This window comes from Accipiter gentilis, chromosome 9 (assembly GCF_929443795.1).
Source record: "Accipiter gentilis chromosome 9, bAccGen1.1, whole genome shotgun sequence".
NCBI classification, from domain to species: Eukaryota; Metazoa; Chordata; class Aves; order Accipitriformes; family Accipitridae; genus Astur; species Astur gentilis.
In genome coordinates, this window is record NC_064888.1 from 20,254,127 (window position 1) to 20,274,761 (window position 20,635).

General features: G+C 41.8%; 1 protein-coding gene across 7 annotated transcripts in view; it reads left to right on the top strand.

The window, feature by feature from the left end:
- The window catches only part of NDST2 (N-deacetylase and N-sulfotransferase 2), a 116,715-nt gene that overhangs the window by 22,666 nt on the left and 73,414 nt on the right, over positions 1–20,635 (top strand). The window contains exon 2 of one of the 7 annotated variants that reach the window (XM_049811374.1): positions 8,446–8,519. The exons of the other annotated variants lie outside the window; for them this stretch is intronic. The gene's annotated coding sequence lies outside the window, so the exon portion shown is untranslated. The remainder of the gene's footprint in view (positions 1–8,445; positions 8,520–20,635) is intronic. 7 annotated transcript variants of the gene reach the window in all.

Genomic DNA, 20,635 nt, shown 5'->3' on the forward strand with positions numbered 1-20,635 from the left:
GTTCAGATGTTTTCTCCTGGGATGCTCAATGTTTAGAACACTTATGGAAAAGATTGAGAGGGCAGATAATCCTGTACCTGACTCTGCTGCTAAATCCGTATACCCTTGAATAATGGCTTTCTTCCTAAAACAAACCTACTCAGTTTTTGAAGTATCTTTTATCTCTGTAGTATAAATGGCAAAGATGCTTTTTTATTTTCCAGTTCCAGGAAATCCTGTAGGCCTGTGTGGTTTGCATGTGCTAAGAAGTTGTATAGCAGAGGTATTTTATGAAATAATTGAAAAAAAGGCAAATTTTCTTCTAGCAAAAAGTGTCAGGTTTTTCCCCCTTACACATTGTGTTGTAAAATTGTGAAGAGGTGTCCAAAAGGAGGTGTGCACAAACACACTACTTGCCATCGTGTAACCTCCCATAGGAAGCAATGCTTTGCGTGCCCACAGAAGAGCAATGAAGCTGGTGAAAGGGTCTGGAGAACAAGTCTTATGAGGAGCAGCTGAGGGAACTGAGGTTGAGATTAGATATTAGGAAAAAAAATTTCACAGAAAGGATTGTCAAGCATTGGAACAGGCTGCCCAGGGGAGTGGTGGAGTCACCATCTGTCGTGGTTTAACCCCAGCCAGCAACTAAGCACCACGCAGCCGATCACTCACTCCCCCCCATCCAGTGGGATGGGGGAGGAAATCGGGGAAAAAAGTAAAACTCCTGGGTTGAGATAAGAACAGTTTAATAGAACAGAAGAGAAGAAACTAATAATGATAATGATAACACTAATAAAATGACAACAGTAGTAATAAAAGGATTGGAATGTACAAATGATGCACAGGGCAATAGCTCACCACCCGCCGACTGACACCCCGCCAGTCCCCGAGCAGCGATTCCCTGTCCCCCCCACTTCCCAGTTCCTAAACTAGATGGGACGTCACATGGTATGGAATACACCATTGGCCAGTTTGGGTCAGGTGCCTTGGTTGTGTCCTGTGCCAACTCCTTGTGCCCTGGCTGGGCATGAGAAGCTGAAAAATCCTTGACTTTAGTCTAAACACTACTGAGCAACAACTGAAAACATCAGTGTTATCAACATTCTTTGCATGCTGAACTCAGAACATAGCACTGTACCAGCTACTAGGAAGACAGTTAACTCTATCCCAGCTGAAACCAGGACACTATCCACCCCTTATTCTATACCATTGACGTCATGCTCAGTTCCCATACCTTTAGTTACATCCTCATTAATCATCACCACCTTTCCATTCTTTTGAGACATATGAACAATTATATATATATATATACACACACACAGAGATATCATTCCTTTAGTTCATGAGTTATGTTCATAAAACATTTGTTGAGTTCAATTAGTTTCCGACTCTGGGCTCCATCTTTCATACCAGTCTGTCTGGGCAGGAGGAATGGTGCAAAGTCCTCTCAGTCGGTAGAGCAGAATTGGGCTTCAGTGCGGTGTGATGAGCAGATGACATTTGACGTAGCAGGAGGATGGTGTGCACCGTTGGATTGTTGCATGCTGGAGTCAGTTCTGGTTCCATCACTACTGCGTTTTGCTCAGTTTTATCGCAGTTCTCTCTTGCTTGATCCAAGTGATTCTTACTGTAGTACTATGGATATAGCATATAACAATTATAGTAATGATAACATACAGTAGCAGGGTTATATAGCAACTAATATCATACAGTTTAATTTTGGCTATTTTCACCTAAAATCAAATCCCCTTGAGGCACACATTGGACTTCTCCATCTTTTCACATCACCCACCAAGTGCACCCAGGCCCTTGAGCAAAAGCAATCCCATGAATGGGTTTACCTTTGCCTGAGGCAGGAGTAACCCAGACTGTTTCCCTAACATATTTTTCATGTGCGCTACAGGGACTTTATCTCCTTCTACAGTATGTAAAAATTCTGATTGGGCAGGGCCACTCCGATTGGCAGATCCTCTGGTGTTGACTAACCAGGTGGCTTTTGCTAAATGTGTATCCCAATGTTTGAAAGTTCCACCCCCCATTGCTTTCAATGTAGTCTTTAACAGTCCATTGTATCGCTCGATTTTCCCAGAGGCTGGTGCATGATAGGGAATATGATACACCCACTCAATGCCATGCTCTTTGGCCCAGGTGTCTATGAGGTTGTTTCGGAAATGAGTCCCGTTGTCTGACTCGATTCTTTCTGGGGTGCCATGTCGCCACAAGACCTGCTTCTCAAGGCCCAGGATAGTGTTCCGGGCAGTGGCATGGGGCACAGAATATGTTTCCAGCCATCCGGTGGTTGCTTCCACCATTGTCAGCACATAGCGCTTGCCTTGGTGAGTTTGTGGGAGTGTGATACAGTCAATCTGCCAGGCTTCCCCAAATTTATATTTCAGCCATCGCCCTCCATACCACAGGGGCTTTAACCGCTTGGGTTGCTTAATTGCAGCACATGTTTCACATTCATGGATAACCTGCGCGATAGCGTCCATGGTCAGGTCCACCCCTCGATCTCGAGCCCATCTATATGTTGCATCTCTTCCCTGATGGCCTGAAGTATCATGGGCCCACCGAGCCATAAATAGCTCACCCTTATGTTGCCAGTCCAGGTCCACCTGAGCCACTTAAGTCTTGGCAGCCTGATCCACCTGTTCATTGTTTCAATGTTCCTCAGTGGCCCGACCCTTGGGTACGTGAGCATCTACATGACGTACTTTTACAACCAGATTCTCTAGCCGGGACGCAATATCTTGCCAGAGTGTGGCAGCCCAAATGGGTTTACCTCTGCGCTGCCAGTTGCTCTGCTTCCATTGCTGTAGCCACCTCCACAGGGCATTTGCCACCATCCATGAGTCAGTGTAGAGATAGATCACTGGCCACTTTTCTCTTTCAGCAATGTCTAACGCTAGCTGGATGGCTTTCACCTCTGCAAACTGACTCGATTCACCTTCTCCTTCAGCAGTTTCTGCGACTTGTCATGTAGGACTCCATACAGCAGCCTTCCACCTTTGATGCTTTCCCACAATGCGACAGGACCCATCAGTGAACAGGGCATATTGCCTCTCATCTTCTGACAGTTTATTATACAGCGGGGCTTCTTCGGCACGTGCCACCTCCTCCTCTGGTGACATTCCAAAATCTTTGCCTTCTGGCCAGTCCATGATCACCTCTAAAATTCCTGGGCGACTGGCGTTTCCTATGCGAGCCCGTTGTGTGATCAGTGCGATCCACTTACTCTACGTGGCATCAGTTGCGTGATGTGTAGAGAAGACCCTCCCTTTGAACATCCAGTCCAGCACCAGCAGTCGGGGTGCTAAGAAGAGCTGTGTCTCAGTACCAACCACTTCTGAGGCAGCTCGAACTCCTTCATACGCTGCCAGTATCTCTTTTTCAGTTGGAGTATAGCGATCCTCGGATCCTCGATATCCTTGACTCCAAAACCCCAGGGGTCGGCCTCGGGTTTCCCCAGGTGCTTTCTGCCAGAGGCTCCAGGTAGGGCCATTCTCCCCAGCTGCAGCGTAGAGCACATTTTTAACATCTTGTCCTGTCTGGACTGGTCCAAGAGCTATGGCATGAACAATCTCCCGTTTAATTTGTTCAAAGGCTTGTTGTTGTTCAGGGCCCCATTTAAAATCATTCTTCTTCCTGGTCACTTGATAGAGAGGGTTACAATCGAACTGTAATTTGGAATATGCATTCTCCAAAACCCCACGACACCTAAGAAGGCCTGTGTGTCCTTTTTATTAGTTGGGGGAGACATAGCTGCTATTTTGTTAATCACGTCCATTGGGATCTGACAACGTCCATCTTGCCATTTTATTCCCAAAAACTGGATCTCCTGTGCGGGTCCCTTGACCTTACTTTCTTTTATGGCGAAACCAGCTTTCAGAAGGATTTGGATTATTTTCTTCCCTTTCTCAAAGACTTCTTCTGCTGTGTTGCCCCATACAATGATGTCATCAATGTATTGCAGGTGTTCCGGAGCTTCACCTTTTTCCAGTGCAGTCTGGATCAGTCCATGGCAAATGGTGGGGCTGTGTTTCCACCCCTGGGGCAATCGATTCCAAGTGTACTGGACACCCCTCCAAGTAAAGGCAAATTGTGGATGACACTCTGCTGCCAGAGGGATTGAGAAAAATGCATTAGCAATGTCAATTGTGGCATACCACTTGGCTGCCTTTGACTCTAGCTCGTATTGAAGTTCTAGCATATCTGGAACGGCAGCACTCAGCAGTGGGGTAACTTCATTGAGGCCGCGATAGTCAACTGTTAATCTCCATTCCCCATTAGACTTCCGCACTGGCCATATGGGACTATTAAAGGGTGAGCGAGTTTTGCTGATCACTCCTTGGCTCTCCAGTTGGCGAATCAATTTGTGGATGGGAATCGGAGAGTCTTGGTTGGTGCGATATTGCCGCCGGTGCACCATTGTGGTAGCAATTGGCACTTGCTGTTCTTCAACCTTCAGCAACCCCACAATCGAAGGGTCTTGAGAGAGACCAGGCAGGGTAGACAACTGTTCAGTGCCCTCCATCTCCAAGGCAGCTATACCGAAAGCCCATCGATACCCCTTCGGGTCCTTAAAATACCCCCTCCTGAGATAGTCTATGCCAAGGATACACAGAGCCTCTGGACCAGTCACAATGGGGTGTTTCTGCCATTCATTCCCAGTTAGGCTTACTTCAGCTTCCAATACAGTTAGCTCTTGAGATCCCCCTGTCACACCAGAAATACAGATGGATTCTGTCCCTTTATAACTTGATGGTATTAGAGTGCACTGTGCACCAGTGTCTACTAGAGCCTTATACTCCTGTGGGTCTGACGTGCCAGGCCATCGAATCCACACAGTCCAATAGACCCGGTTATCCCTTTCCTCCACCTGGCTGGAGGCAGGGCCCCTCTAATTCTGGTTAGAGTATTCAGTATTCACTTCTCATAGAATTGGCTCAGAAGTCCCTTCAAGAGGATCGGAAATAAAGTCAGCCCTTCTACTCTGTTTGGAAACTGGAGCGGCATTTTTCCTGGTAGAATCCCCTTTTGTGGTGGTTTTTCCTCGCAGTTCACGTACCCGTGCATTTAGGACCAAGGTAGGTTTTCCGTCCCATTTCCTCATGTCCTCTCCCTGATCACATAGGTAAAACCACAGGGCATCTCGCGGTGTGTACCTTCTATATTCTCTCTCTTGGGCAGAAGACTGCTCACTCCTAATAGCTGAGACATTGGTCCTTACAGGTGGGAAATAGGACATATCCTTTTTGAATTGCTGGAAATCCTCGGACAGCTTCTCCACAGCTGAAATGCAGGCTTGTAGGGAGGAGGAGAGATTTTCTTCGTATTGACGCAGTTGGCGAGCCACTTCCTCCACTGTTGGTGCCTCTTTATCCTTCCAGGACATTACTGCCAATGCGTTGGCATAGGACGATGGCGCGCTCCGTACAAACTTCCGCCACATGGGTCGTGTGCATTGGACTTCGTCTGGATCTTTGGGTAATTGTGGGTTGTCTGGGTCATGATGAATCGTCTCTAGCACAGCTAATGCCCTCAGATATTGAATACCTTTTTCCATGGTGGTCCACTTGCTTGATTGACAAATAACATCTTCCTTAAAGGGGTACCTTTCCTTCACACTTGACAGGAGTCGCTTCCAGAGGCTGATGGCTTGTGTCCCTCTTCCAAGTGCCTTGTCAGTGCCACCTTCCCTGGCAAGTGATCCCAGCTGCTTGGTTTCCCTACTTTCTAATTCTAAGCTATTAGCCCCATTGTCCCAGCATCGGAGGAGCCAGGTGATAATATGCTCACCTATATGGCGGCCAAAATCTTTTCGCAAATCCCGCAGCTCACTCAAGGATAGGGACCGGGTTATTACCTCTGGTTCTGCCTCTTCCTCCGGTTCCCATGATGACCCTGGTTCACCATCATCCTTTGCTAAGCGAACTGATTTTTTTGTATATTTCCTTTTCTGTACGGGGGCAACCGATACTGGTCCAGGTTGGTCCTCTGGTTCAGTTGCAGTATCGCTCGCCAGGTTCTGGATAACCGCAGTGTCTGTTGTTGAGGTTTGGGTAGTTCTCGTCGCCGGGGCTGGAGGGGTCACGGTGCCTGTCGCCAAGGTCTGGGTGCCTGCAATGCTCCTTGCCAGGCCTAGAGGGGCCGCAGCGCCCATTGCCGAGGTTTGGGTGGCCGCGGTGCTCATCATTTTGTTGTTAGGTCTAGAGACTTTCTCTTCCCCTTGAGGGTACTGAGTAGTGTCGAACAGGGCTCGATAGGCATGGGCCAGGCCCCAGCACGTTGCAGTGATTTGTATCTCTCTGGAGCTGCCGGGGTGACAGCATACCTTTTCCAAATATTTTACTAGTTCTTCTGGATCCTGCACTTGTTCAGGGGTGAATTTCCAAAACACTGGAGGTGCCCACTTTTCTAGGTACTACCCCACACACCCTCCCACTCATAATTATCTAGCCTTGGGGCACATCTCTGGGTGATCTTCTTAAATAGCTGTTTAACCTTAAACAAGAGCTGAACCACATTCAGAAGTATGCTAATTCCTAGCAGTAGGGCTAGGACCGTGCTAGTCCCAACACCCCAGGAGCATTCAAATTTTTCAAAATTCTCAAACACCATTGTAACTGGACTGAAGGAGAAAGGAGAGGGGAAGAAAGGTACCCCACCCGTAGACTGGTTTTCCATGGAGGAAAGGTAAATGGTATAATTATTAATAGTTTCCCACAGGTGGCTCCTGCCGTATAAAGGTGACAATGCTAAGTGCAAATACCGGATTAATCCCACAGCTGATGACTTTATCATACCATAAACCAGTGTTATACCATACATCAAAGTGAAAACCTTAATCCACCTCCCACGGATGATAAGCAGTAGAAGAGGAGCTATATACAGCAAGCGAGGTGATACATAACAGAGCTTTAAAAGCCAGAGCAACAACTCTAAGAACACATAAATCAACATAATGAACGCTTGGAACAAATTTGTTTTAACAAGCTCTGGTCAGGTTTGTCGTTATCTCAACCCTTCGTGCCCCACGTTGGGCGCCAAAATGGACTGTCGTGGTTTAACCCCAGCCAGCAACTAAGCACCACGCAGCCGCTCGCTCACTCCCCCCCATCCAGTGGGATGGGGGAGGAAATCGGGAAAAAAGTAAAACTCCTGGGTTGAGATAAGAACGGTTTAATAGAACAGAAGAGAAGAAACTAATAATGATAATGATAACACTAATAAAATGACAACAGTAGTAACAAAAGGATTGGAATGTACAAATGATGCACAGGGCAATAGCTCACCAACCGCCGACTGACACCTCGCCAGTCCCTGAGCCGTGATTCACTGCCCCCCACTTCCCAGTTCCTAAACTAGATGGGATGTCACATGGTATGGAATACACCATTGGCCAGTTTGGGTCAGGTGCCTTGGTTGTGTCCTGTGCCAACTTCTTGTGCCCTGGCTGGGCATGAGAAGCTGAAAAATCCTTGACTTTAGTCTAAACACTACTGAGCAACAACTGAAAACATCAGTGTTATCAACATTCTTTGCATGCTGAACTCAAAACATAGCACTGTACCAGCTACTAGGAAGACAGTTAACTCTATCCCAGCTGAAACCAGGACACCATCCCTGGAGGTATTTAAAAGACACGTAGATGCAGCATTTAGGGACATAGTTTAGTGGTGGTCTTGGGAGTGTTAGCTTAATGATTGGACTCAAAGATCTTAAAGGTCCTTTCCAACCTAAAGAATTCTATGATTCTAATATTTACTTGTGTTTGCCCCTAAGGTGTAGAAAAGTATTGTTCTGTTCTTGGGCTGTGGTAGTCTACAGAGAAGAAATGAACCGGGTTGGTTTGTTGTAAAATGTGTTGCCATCTTACATTGAAGTTTTTGTTTTCTGCATCTGGTTTTGCAACGTTTGTTATGCCAGTTCTTTAGTAGTGTTGTGTCTTACTGTGCAAGACATCATTTGCTCACCTAGGAGAGCACCTTACTGTGCACTGGTTTTCTCCTTTCCGCTGGAATCCTGTGGTCTTCCTAGTCCTTGATTTAGCCTTTCTGCTTAACAGGTACAATAATGTGTAACAGACTGAGCAACAGCACATGGCTGAGCCTCCTCTTTTCTTCAGGAGCTTGTGACCAAAGGCTAGTCAAAGTAACACTCGATAATTCTTATTAACCCAGGAAAAAGGAGGAAAACAAAAATATCTGGCTGACAAAGATAAGACCAGTATGCCTACCTTACAGTTCTTTAATCTTTTTATTTTATTTGCAGCTTTGGGTAATTTCTTTTCAGTTCAGTTATTCCTGTTCCTGGCTGAAGGAACCACTAAAATCAGCACTACTTTAATTTAATTTCCTAATCTGAAAACTGCAGTGGTTCAGGTTCTGAAATGAATCAGACACCCTGGCTGGAGAATGTTTGCACTTTGGAAAATATATTTATACAAAACTTTTCTCTGCCCAGGTTCATGGTCTTTTCACTCAGTCTGTGTCTGGTACAACACAGCTCTTTCTGAGACTGCACATACAGTTCTTGAGGTAAGGAGGAACTGATATAAAGGATAGTTTTGGCCTGGGTAGCATGGTAGAGGGAGACACTGGGAGATAATTCATATTTTGTGGGTCTTTGGTTCAGTATATTGAAGAAACTCGGAAGAAACAATTCTTTGGTGACTTGGGACATTAATCTAATCTATCTATATTATTATAATTTAATACTTTATGCTTTCTTGATTGTGTTACTTAGGAAATGCCATAAAGTACAAGCAATGAACTGAAGCTGAGTAGTGACTCTTCACGTTTTCAGGTCTGTATACTCCTTGGTGATTTTTCTTTTTCCCCTGGTATTGGCACTGAGTTATAAAAAGATTAGAATCTGTGCTGGGTATCTAGCCTATAGCACTGGATAATCGTACTATAGTGAAGTACATCAACATTTATGTATATTTACAGATGGAAAGACTGAGATACAGAATAAAAATCAGGAGTTAACTAGTCTGGCTCTTGGACAAAATCTCCTGGGTAGGAAAGGATGTAATGTTCTCATGTATGGTGTAGCTATTAGTATATTAGGTCTAAGGTTATTCTAGGTTTTTCTTTTTAGCTTTTCTGGTTTGTCCAATATGCTCTTCAAAGATTGACTTTTTGTACCACAATTATTAAAGGAGTGGGGATATGAAGATGAAGCAGTAACCTTCTCCAGAGTGCAGCAGTAGTTATTTTTGGCACTAGCTTGCTGTACTTTCAAAAGCAGAAACGTTCATTTTGCTTCAAGTGACTTCATCCTCCAGAGCTCAGTGGGATGATTGTGCACAAGATAGGGAGCTGTCACAAGTTCCATCCTATGGGTTGCTTTGATGTTAGGAGCTGGAGCCAACTTTAGAGTGTTAGAACAATAGATTTAATTTCTCATCGTCATCTTCTGGGAACAGTGGTAGTAAGAGATTATGACTTGTTGGTCTCCCAAGTATTCCCTCAAACATGCATCCCTGCTAGCTCCTTATCAGCTGCTGCACTGGGCTCTCTCTGGCACCAGAAAGCACGCATCTTCCAATCCTTCAGGAAGTGCCCATTTCATGTTTCTGTGTGCCTCTCCAGTTAATAAAGTTGTTTTGAAAGGGAGAATTTAGAAAGGAAGAGCTGTCTCACTTCTGGGTTTGATTTATGTGCAGCTCTTTGTGTTTGATGTGTCTGCCTGTTTCTGGACTGGGGCTAGTCACTGAAATGTGGTCCTTGTAACATAGGAGCGTTGCATCACCTGGGACAGGTATTGCAGAGCTCACTGTGATTCAGCTGACACGGTTTTAAGCAGGACAGGGGTATCTATGTTAAATTTCAAAGTTTTATGTTAAACCTGATGTTATTTTTCAGCAAGGCTAGACTCTTTAATCTTCTTGTTATGCTCTAGGGGAGTTACAGGGATGGTAACATCTGTGCTTGGTGTATAAAGCTGACTGCTGTTTCAGGAGCCAGTCTGTGCTTTTATCCAGTGTCTTTTAATAGCACAGAGAGTGCAGGCCCTGCACCTTCCTGCCAGAGGCTTTACAGGATGGCAGTAAGTACTGGTGTTGCAATGTGTGGGCCTTTTTGAGGCTCCATCACTTCCCATTGACTTGTGAATACTTCCGAGATCCAGAGCACTCCAGAAAAGTTAGGAGGCATGTTGGTTGCAAGTGAGGGAAAGTCAGTAGTCGGCCAAACCCTGAGCTTGGTAGGTGGGCATAGATGACTGAAGAGGTTGAATCGCAGCTTTAGGAATGCGTATGGAATAGATATTCTGCTTCTGAGAGTATCTTGGAGATCCTCCAGCCTCAACCTTCCCACAGAATTGCTGTGTTGAGAGGAAAGGGGTATGATTTGCCTTTACTATCTCCCTCTGTTTCTGCACTCCATCCTTTCTTTTTGTTTATAATCGTTCTTTAAAGAAATAACATAAAACCCAAAACCCACTTACAGATTTTCATAATTTAACAAAACAAAAGGGAGGTGCATAGGAGCCTCATTCATCACCTTTTGTCACCAGACTTGATTTGACATCTGAGACTACAGAGAAACTTTGGCAAGTGCAATGATTTCCCGTGTGGGGGTAATAAGAGAGAAAAAAGCTGTCAGTTGAAAACAGCAGGAGCTGCATTAGCAAATATAAATTAAACAGATGGCTAAGATACTGCAGCTGTCACATAGAAGCTCCAGGAAGATCTTTAGCTTAGAGCTGCAGGAGGCTATTTTGAAAGGAAAGATGAAAACAACAACAAAGCAAACTTTAGCATGACGAAAGAGGCAATAGAGCCATTCAGATGATTATATGAAGCTTACCTAGCACTGATTTTTCTTCTTCAACTTTTCAAACTTAGGACTCTAAAATTAATTTAGGATCAGCTGTTACAAGATCACATTACAGATTTTCATTTGGGGGTTTGTCTGCTGGTTTAGAGGTACTCTTCTGTAGTTCTGTGAGAGGCACGTGCTCTGGAAAGTGAGGAGAAGGGTAACACACATTGTGCAATTTTGATCTTCAACTGTTTGTTTTACAGCTGTTTCAAGAAAAACTTCTTATGAAAAAATTGTTTATAAATAAAATGTGGAAAAGCAGTGTTAAAAGTGTTAACATTTTGGTGGAGGAAGCGCATGCATTTAAAATGTCTTGCATGTTCAGTCTTAAGGTAACACTTTTCAGACCTGTTTTCAGCTGAAAAGTGACCGCTCTTTTCCTTTGTGAAAGAAGTGATAAAACTGCATCCATGTTCTTTATGTTAAAATACAGACATATGTTAAAATGAGGACAAATTAGAATTTCAGTGCTGTTTCTTGGAAGCAAAAAGGCAATTAATTTTCTAAACATTGCATCTATAATGTTTTTTCCTCGATTAGGACTGCTGGTTTGTCATAGATACCTTGTGCATAAGCAGAGACTGTTACGCTGCCTTTATAGTTAGGTGATAAAGATGTGAATTATGAAATAGGTGCAGCTGCATTTGAAGCCTGTGTTTTACATTCAAAGAAATAGTATGCACAAATGGATTCCTAGACAGGGTGATTGATTTCCCAGATTTCTGCTTTTTCTGTTTGCTTTTTTTACTGCAACAAAATTCATGTATTTCTGGTTGACTTCTAAAATGATACTTAATATGCAAGAAATTCCAGATTTTGATTGTACTACAGCCCTTTGTGCAAAATCAGTATATCTTCAAGTCTGCTTTTTTTTTTTTTTTTTTTCCAAATTGTGTTGTTCCTTTACAATAAATATCTTTAGGTACAGTTAGAGCTAATTCTAAACTTCATCTGTACAGATAATTTGAGAGCTACAAAAACTACATATCAAAAAATTAAATCTTTTGTTCCTCTGTATTTATCCTTACTCCCATCATCTCTGTATGTAAGCCCTAGCATGGTCTGAAAGTCAGTAAACCTCCATTCTGTTAGAACTAGGAAGTTCATAATTGAGATGTAAATGCTCTTTACTGGCTAAATCTTTAACCTGTCCTAGACTTTTTCCTGAGCTTAGTCATTCAGGACACAAATCATGAAGGGCATCAAAGGTCAAAAGCAACAGCTTGAGCTTATTTGTGTGAGCTCGCTGAAAACATGTAGCCTCAGTCTTCCCATACCATTCAGGGTGCTTCAGCTGTGTCTCAGAGTAGAAGTGAGTTTCTTTTCATTTAACTGCATTTCTTTTGTGGTTGCAGCTTCGTGCTTCAGTGTAGAACAGGACGGCTGATCATGCTGAGTAACTGTTGTTTCTACCCTTTAAATTTCCTTTCTACCCCTGCAGAAACTTTGGAGCAGTTATAAATTCCAGAAAACTAAGAGGAAAAAAGCCTCAGCCTGAGTGTATGCCTTTTCTTCCATTTTTTGCATAAGAGAAACAAAGTTAGCCTTGAAGTGTGCTTGACCTTGAGAATGATAAATGTGGGATATCTTTGTCAGCAATGGAGGGATGTTTGAGAGTAGGTGGCCTTCCACTGGGAAGTCTGGCCTCAGCCTCCACATACTTGCTCCTAGACTTTTGCTCCAAATGCTTTAGCTAAACTTCATTGCCAGGACCTACTCAGCAAGGAAGCAGTTTTTTGTGGGCAGGACCCCAGGCATACAGAAAGATTATGCACTGAACCCTGCAAATTCCCTGTGAGCTCTCTTACTGGGAAGAAATGAAGGGATCAGTCAGCGTGATCAGGGGCTAAAGAGAGATGGCAGTTAAGAAGGGACGGGAAGGAGCCGAAACAGATAAGTGAGTGGAATGGGAAGAAACAGAGGGGCAAGATAGCCTTGCCTTTAAAGGTGATTAACCTTAAATTTTCCTGCTGAGCATCCCAAAGGCAAGAATGAACTTTTCCAGCTAGAAATGTAGTTACTGTCTAATGGCCATATTCTGTCCTTGATCCTCATGCAAACCTTCTAGTGATGCCAATGGAGGATGCTATGGAGGATGGGGGGATACATGGTTGCTATGCTGTAGGTACAGCAATTAAGTCTGTCTGGCCTATGGCACAGAGCTAGTGGGGAAAGTGTCTTTATAGTTTTCAAAAGAAGGCTGTATTAGAACTTACAATGTCATATGAAGTGTTAATATCTCTCATTGATTAACAACAGCTGCTTACATGCAAAATGTATGCTAGTGGAAAAAGGAAACATGATCCAGCTTTTTTTTAATGTTCTCATGACAAGAAAGTGCTTCTTAACTGGAAGCAAGAAAGCCCAGCTTTTGGGTGCTGTATTAGCCAATCTGCAAAAGGATTTCGTGTATTTTGGCTATCATTTGAACCTTATTCTTTTTAAGCCTAGTGCAGAATTGTCAAGTCTGTTTTTTAGGTCAGTGCTGTTCCTCATGCTGCACTGACAGGTACACCAGTGACTGAGGTGTAACAAAACAGCACATCAGGTAGTCCTGGTATGCAGGCTGTGTATTCTACAGTGCTATGTGAGTAAATAATAGGCTACTGATTAATTTATGGTAGCTAGTCTTTTTCTAATTTGTCTCAATAGCAGAGAAGATTTTCATGTTTAGCTTTGCTTTAAAGTAGATTTAGCTTTACTCTTCAGTGGAAAGCAACTGAATTAACCTGCTTAAATTTCTGTAATGAAACCATCTTTCATATGGAAAACAAATTTTCCGTATTGTTAAGTAGCTTACTTCCCTTAACTATGGCAATTTCTGTCTTTGGATTTTGAGCTCCATTCCAGATTCAAGCATGTCTGAGCCGAATCAGTTTGTGGGAAAATATTTAGGCAGTTTATAATCCACCACAGATTTGAAACATGGCTCTGATGAAGCCTTACGCTGTAGTGCATAGCTTTGGTGCTGTGGGTGTTAGAAAATTGTATGCTACTGCAGATGGATATGGAGAGACACCCTTCTAAAATAAATACAGGTATCTACTGAAGAAAAGTCTTCCAGGGATGTGAAACAGATAAGTTTCCTTTCCGTGTGTAAGCAAGCCCTTAGATGATAAGGTTTGCTACAGACTTCTAGCAAGATGCGGAAACATTGAAAGGCAAAATGTAAATGCACTACTGCTGGTAGCTGCAGAGTACCACACTAAGCAGCTCAGAAGGCAGCTAAACACGACTGGAAAAAAATAGCAAGTAGTTGTTTGTGAATCTGGCATGATGGTGCCTCTCCACCTTTGTTAGGAGACAAATAATTGGATATTTGATGTTGTTATAAATGTGAGTGAGAAGACTGCAGTCTTGAATAGAAAATAATAATAGCACAGTTAAAAATTACTGTCACATGAACTATTTTCTTGTACCACAGTCTGTGTTCTTTGCAGTTGTATAAGTAGTTTCTAGGCATTCATTCTAGTGCTGTTAATATTCTGTTCTTTTCTATTTGACAAAATATATCTGACCAAGGCTTGATCTTAATTGTCTTTATTCCTTTGGCTTCTTGCTTCTTAAAGGAAAAAAATAACCCAACAATTATTTTGTATAAGGTCAAATGCATTTGCTGCTGAAGGGATCTCTTTACAGAGGACTCTGTTGCTTCTACCTCATTCACATGAATAAATGAACACAGACGCTTGGTATTGTGAAAGTAGTAAATATACATCCTTCATTTGCAGTCTCTAAAATATGTTGGTCAGAGTTACCCTTCAAGGTTTTGCCAGCATAACTGTGTTTTGTTAAGATTCTGCAGAAATAACCCTTAGTTGTCATACAAATTCTATGCTAGATTCGGTTAGATAACCACCAAAAACGTACTTCTACCAGTATAGCTTGTTTTTTCAAGGAACTGGTATTAGCTGTTCTGGCAAAATAACTTTTTTGCCTGTGTAAACCACATCTCGACTAGGCAGATTTGCTAGTATAGCTATTTTAGCAAAGCCTTTCTACTGTAGAAAAGACCTTATTGATAATACTGCGAGGTTCCCACAGTAGATGAAAGGCACAATACAAAGGGTTTTACAAACATAAATTAAGCTTCACAACACCCTTGTGAAAGAAATCATTCTTCTACCTTGCCAAAGTCTAGTTTCTTTTAATATGAGATGTTTTGCAGGGATGGGAAGGAAGGGTAGAAGATTCAGAGATGAGGGAATTAATGTCTGGTAGCATTGATAAACTAAACAAATTTCTAACCTGTTGGAATCCCCTGCCAGCTCTGTCTGATGTTTAAAATGTCCTAGCAAAATCAGTGGTTTAGAGTATCAGATTTCTGGTTCCACCTGACCTTTGATAGTATGAGGAGTGCTGATGCTTGGCAGTTCCTTTCTTCCTGAATACCTGAAGCTGGCTTTTGTGTATGTGGTGTTTTCATTAATACTGGTTCTAACTACAGTGTTCTCTCTGGCTGATTTATATTAGACTCTTACAGTTTCATACTGTTCATGTAGTTCAGGGTATGAACAGCTTACGCAGTTAAGGCATCTCAAAGGGAACGGAGAGAGGAACAAAAGTATAGATTTATGCACAAGAATGATTTTAAAGTCAAATCACTTGAAAATTAGAGTAGTCTGATACTGATTTTGCCCATGTGGTCTGAATTCAGATGTTTTTCTGTGTTAATTGTCATGTAGTCTTTAATTACATTATCGCATTCTATTTATTCCCTTTCATCTCTTAGGGAACAAGGAACAGAAGAACTTTACGAGGATGTAGGTTAATTTTCTTCTTTAATATTCACCAGTATTGCTTTTGAATTCAGCCTGTAAACTTTTGGGGCAGGCTCAGGCTATTCTGCAGTCCTCTGTTAAACACCATGGCCTGGATTCTTTATTAATACATGTGTCAAAAATTTAAGCGAGCTGTGCAATTTGTTCTCTTCCCAGTTCAGGGCCTTCATGTGATGGTAATTGTTTTCACAAACAAGGTATCTTTCCTCACCAAGTGTAGCGAGGGACTCACTCTTGAAAAGCTGTTGCAGATCTCCTGAAATCTGGGTGATGGTGGAGACACCTGGGCTGACTCTGTTCCCTATCCTAACCCTTCCTGCGTGTGAGGGGAAGTTCCAGTAACTGTTTGGCAGTGTGCTCGATTGTCCAAGAGGTACTTGATCTAATAGGAGTATTTTTGTGCTCTGTTTCCACAGCAACAGCACACTTGCTGGTTTTTTCCCCTCTCAAGGTAGCTGTTGCTTTGAGAATTGGAACTGTGGAAAAGCTTGGACTTCTTGTCCCCTGTTGAGATTTCAGCTTGTAGAGGTCAGGAGCGGAAGGAGTAGGATAGGAAGAGTGTGACTCTCAGCAGAGCTAGTGTGATTATGAAGTGACAGTGGAAGGAATGAGTCCTATTTAATTGTGCATTTTAGCGTTAATAAAATGATTGTGTTGAAAGTCATGGCTCTTTCTAAGCTCTGCAAACAAAAGGCCTGGGACTGACATTAGCAACGATGATTTTAGCTCTCTGCATGTGCTGTTGTTATCATTTAGGACCCACTTCCACTTCATGCATGCGTTCATGCACAGTACAAAACCAGGTGTACATTCTTCTGTCCACCTGCTTATAGACACTTTTTGTGTGCATGTCACATTAAGAAATGTATTCTGCTGTCTCACAGCATTTGTCCTAGCATTGTGGGGAAGGGACATGTTATGTTTAATTGCTCCACTGAAAATAGGAAGTAAATGTTAATCCATCTCTTGGGCATGGTACGTCCTGTAAGTAGTAAGAGACTTCCCTTCAAACTGAAGTACACTTGCCTGTCTCAACATCTGCTGCTGTGTGGAGGACTAAGAAGCTTTCAACTCCTTAAATACTTCCATAGATCAGCCCCTTCTTGTTATCATTTAAAGGCGGGTAAGAACAGAAGCATATGTTTTGATACTGGTATCTTGCTGGGGTTGGCTTTTTTATCTGTAGTTAAGAAAGCAGATTCTTCTTATATGGGTGCCTAATGCAAGCCTAAATACAATTTATTTATTTTTTCAACTGTTTTATTTTGCTTCTTCCCTCGTATCCTGGTCCTAAGAACTGAACTGTTATCTTTTCCTGCAGAGCATGTAATATGTGGTACTGAGCTGTTCCTTGTGATTTTCTTTGTCTCCATTACTCCGCTTCCCTTTCTTAGGAATTGCATGTTCTAGGGAACATTGTAGTAAGTGCTGTTCTGCTCTTAACACGCTCATTAACTGAGTATGTCGTGGAATAATTTAAAATTCCATTTAATTTAAAAATCAGATAAATCAATTATATTATTAATATTGGATTCCGGAATCTTCCTGCCTTTCGGAGTCAATGTGTAAAGCAGTATCTGCCACTGTGTTGTTATGCTTTTGCAGTAAAGGCTTCTGCTTGATGTCAGAGTGTGTTAGCTCTTCACTATCAGTATTTTAGTTCCTAGTAGTTTTGAGTCATGATGCCAGAAGTTTTATATTTTTCTCTGACAAATAGTAAGTGAATGTGTTGACTGGCAAAATCAATGGCTAATGGGTGAAACCACATAATCTGGGGTTATCATGGAAAGGCACGTTGTTTATAGCCATCTTTACAGTACTGAGGCCAGAAATTCACTGATGCTTATCCATATAAAATGTAAAAAGCTGTTCAGGATTATGCATCCAAGTCAGAAATGTCATAGATGTACAAAAGCCAGAAATTAATTAAAATACCTTTTATTACTTTATAAACTCATTTGGATGTACTTTTCTTGTTAAAGATCTTGTATTTAGTTCAAAGATGAAGAGGATTCCAGTACTGAACCTTTTTAAAATTGAAAATTAAGTTTATGATTTCAAGTCTTGCATTGTTTGACTTCAGCTCTTTCTTGTTGTATCTAGCTCTTTTTGACTGCACATTGAAGAAACTGTACATTTTAATTTACTCAAGAACTTGTTTATTGAAAGACCAGTGTAAAATTCCATGTCTGTTTAACATTCAGTAATTTACCATTAAGCTACTTGACACAAGTTAAAATTTATGTTAATACTGTCTTGATTAAACAGCACTCATTATTACTCACTGTGATTTGGACAAATTGGTTTCCTAGCAGATGTCTCAATAAAGGAGCCATCCTACTATAGCATGTCCAAATTAAGCTGAGTGTATTGGAGTAATGTTTTGCACTTACATATAGCATCTTTCATTTCAAAGCACTTCACATAATCATGTATGATATTGGGAAAACATATAATGACCAAAGCAAATTTATACATTTTAAAGAGCTACAGGACATTTTATAACTTCAACAGATGTCTTGTATTACAATTTTTAGTGTTTAGAACAAAATAGTTGTCTAGTGGTTTCTAACACAGACCTCGGTTTATATAGCTTGCAGAAGGTGGTTAACCCTCCAAAGGTTGGAACAGATGCCTCTATAGATATTAAATACTTCAAACCACAGCTTCAAACTACTTTTAAGTCATCCTTTCCAGCCAGTCTTAGAATCTTTAGTGCTCTTCAAGCCTCTCCTCATTGTTTTATCACCACAGAAAATACTTGTGATTTCCTATCTTTCCCTTCAGTTATTCTTTGGTGCCTACTTGCAGCATCACTTAAAACTCCTGTCATGTGGGCTTTGCCAAACTAACTGAAAATGGAAATGCAGAGGATTTTTTTTTTTTTAATGCAGTGTTAGGTTCATAGGTATGGGTTAAAACATTCCTCCTTAAGTCCTCAGGATTTGCTTTATGTATTTTGTTACTTCAGTTTATGTATGCAGGGAAGGCTGATACAAATCATAATTGTGCATATGCAAATTAAGGATTTTCTACGCTCAAATTGTTTACCTGTAATGTGCTTTTTCAGCTCCTATTTTCCAGCCTTTCCAGCATTCAGAAATTGTATTATAGTTGCAATGTAGTACAAAGCAGATATCTGACACGACACCAAACAAGTCCCTGTCTAATTTTTTTTCTGTTTAAGAATTGGACTAATCATGTTGTGTATTTACTTAATGGTTACATTTATCAATTGTATTTTACAGATAGCATAACTGAGAGCAGACACTGAAGGTAATTTGCCCAAGATGCCAGTATTTCCTGTAATTCTGGTTGTGTTTTCCTGATTTGATTTGGAATGATTCAATTAAGAACTATATGTAATTTCATAGATGTGTGATGTTAGTATCAAGTTTGTGGCTCATCAGATAATGTTCAGGCTCACCATTTCCTTCCGTGTGTGCACCTGCCTGGGTTTTCTTGTAACCACAACTCATTTTATTTCCAAATTTTCCCAAGCTTAATATGCCATGGGCCATCTAGTAGGGTCGATGTCCGTGTTATGTTACAAGGTGAATAGTTTAGTTGGATTTCAGCCATCCTTTAAAGCAAAAAGTACTTTTTCCAAATATTAAAACTATTTCTTGCATTTGTTAGGTCTTTATATAACTCAAAGGCAGTTGAAGTGATTTTATTTAAATCACGGATGTAATATTTCAGTGCCGAAGGCAAAAGCTAAAGAAGCGGAGGAGCAATTGACAACAGGCTGAGAAGGTGGAGGAGCTAGTTGGCATAGCCAGAAGGCTGTGGGGGCCACTCCCCTCCTGGCCCCTTTTGACTCTCAAGTCCCTTGTAGTCTGTTGGCTGCATTGCTGGTGGGGAGATGCCAGATGTGAGAGCTTTGAGTTCGACTTAGCGCTAGTACTGTAACATTTAAAGGAAATAAAGGATTCAGCAAGTGAGAACTGATGAGAGATCCAGTGAAGGCTTTTTGAGGCATTAATGGTCCTTGAAGTGGAGTCCTCTTATATTATTCATGCCCTTTGAGCTTTTAGCCAAGCTAAGCACTCAGTACTCAGGTGTGATAGTAGGAGGTAAAAGGAAATTAACCCTGTAGCAATATATTGAAAGTTTCTTGCCAAAGTAATAATTTTGGCAGTGTGTTTAGGGGATAGAATCATGTCTGAGAGAGGGGAAAACAGATTTCAACTCTGAACTCATCTAAGAAAGTGCTCAAGAGTACTCTGCAGTGAAGCAGTAGAAAGACTACTTGAACCTATATGTAAGTCCTAGAGGGTCCCTTCCTACCTTATCCTTCCTTGTCAAAGTATGTCTTCCAAGTTTCAAAAGAAGCTGCAAAATGAGTTAGTACTCAAAGCTTTCCAATGATGCTATGGAAAGCTTTGCTGTAGAAGGCTTCAGCGTGTTAAGTCTGACTGTAGTAGCCAAGACTTTTCAATGATTTGTAGATCAGGTACCAGAAATCTGTACCTGAATTCCAGTTTGAGTCTAGATGTTACTGTGTTTGTGATTGTTTCTTTGAACATGTTTTCTTTAGATAAAATCCTTATGTGTAGGATTCTTCTTTTCTTCCTCTCCCTCCTACCATTTTTAATTTATCCCATCGTTACGTACAGTAGGACTGTGTGCTCGAGGGGACTTTTAGGAAGGGTTCAGAAATGAGGAGGCTTTTAGTGCAGTGGATCTATATTGGTAATTGATCTGGGATGTTTGTGCTGGAGTGGGCTCTTATATCCAGCTTCTACTCCCTGTCTATCCCTCAGCTCTTCTGAGGATTCACAGCAAGTATCCAGAATGTAAAACTGATCATTGCAAACTGGTGGAGAATGACCTCACTCAGAGGCTAAGAGGTACTTTGGGAAGGGAGTGAAGAAAGTGACTGTAAATAGAAATCCTTTGCTGGTGCATAAGCTTAAGGATGTCTAAACTTCGATATACCGTACGTAGCTTTTGTAGCTCGGACTAAAATATATTACTTTAGAGGCAGGGAAGGTAACTCCTGGTGGAAAAATGCAATACCTGTGCCAGGTACTGGTTAAC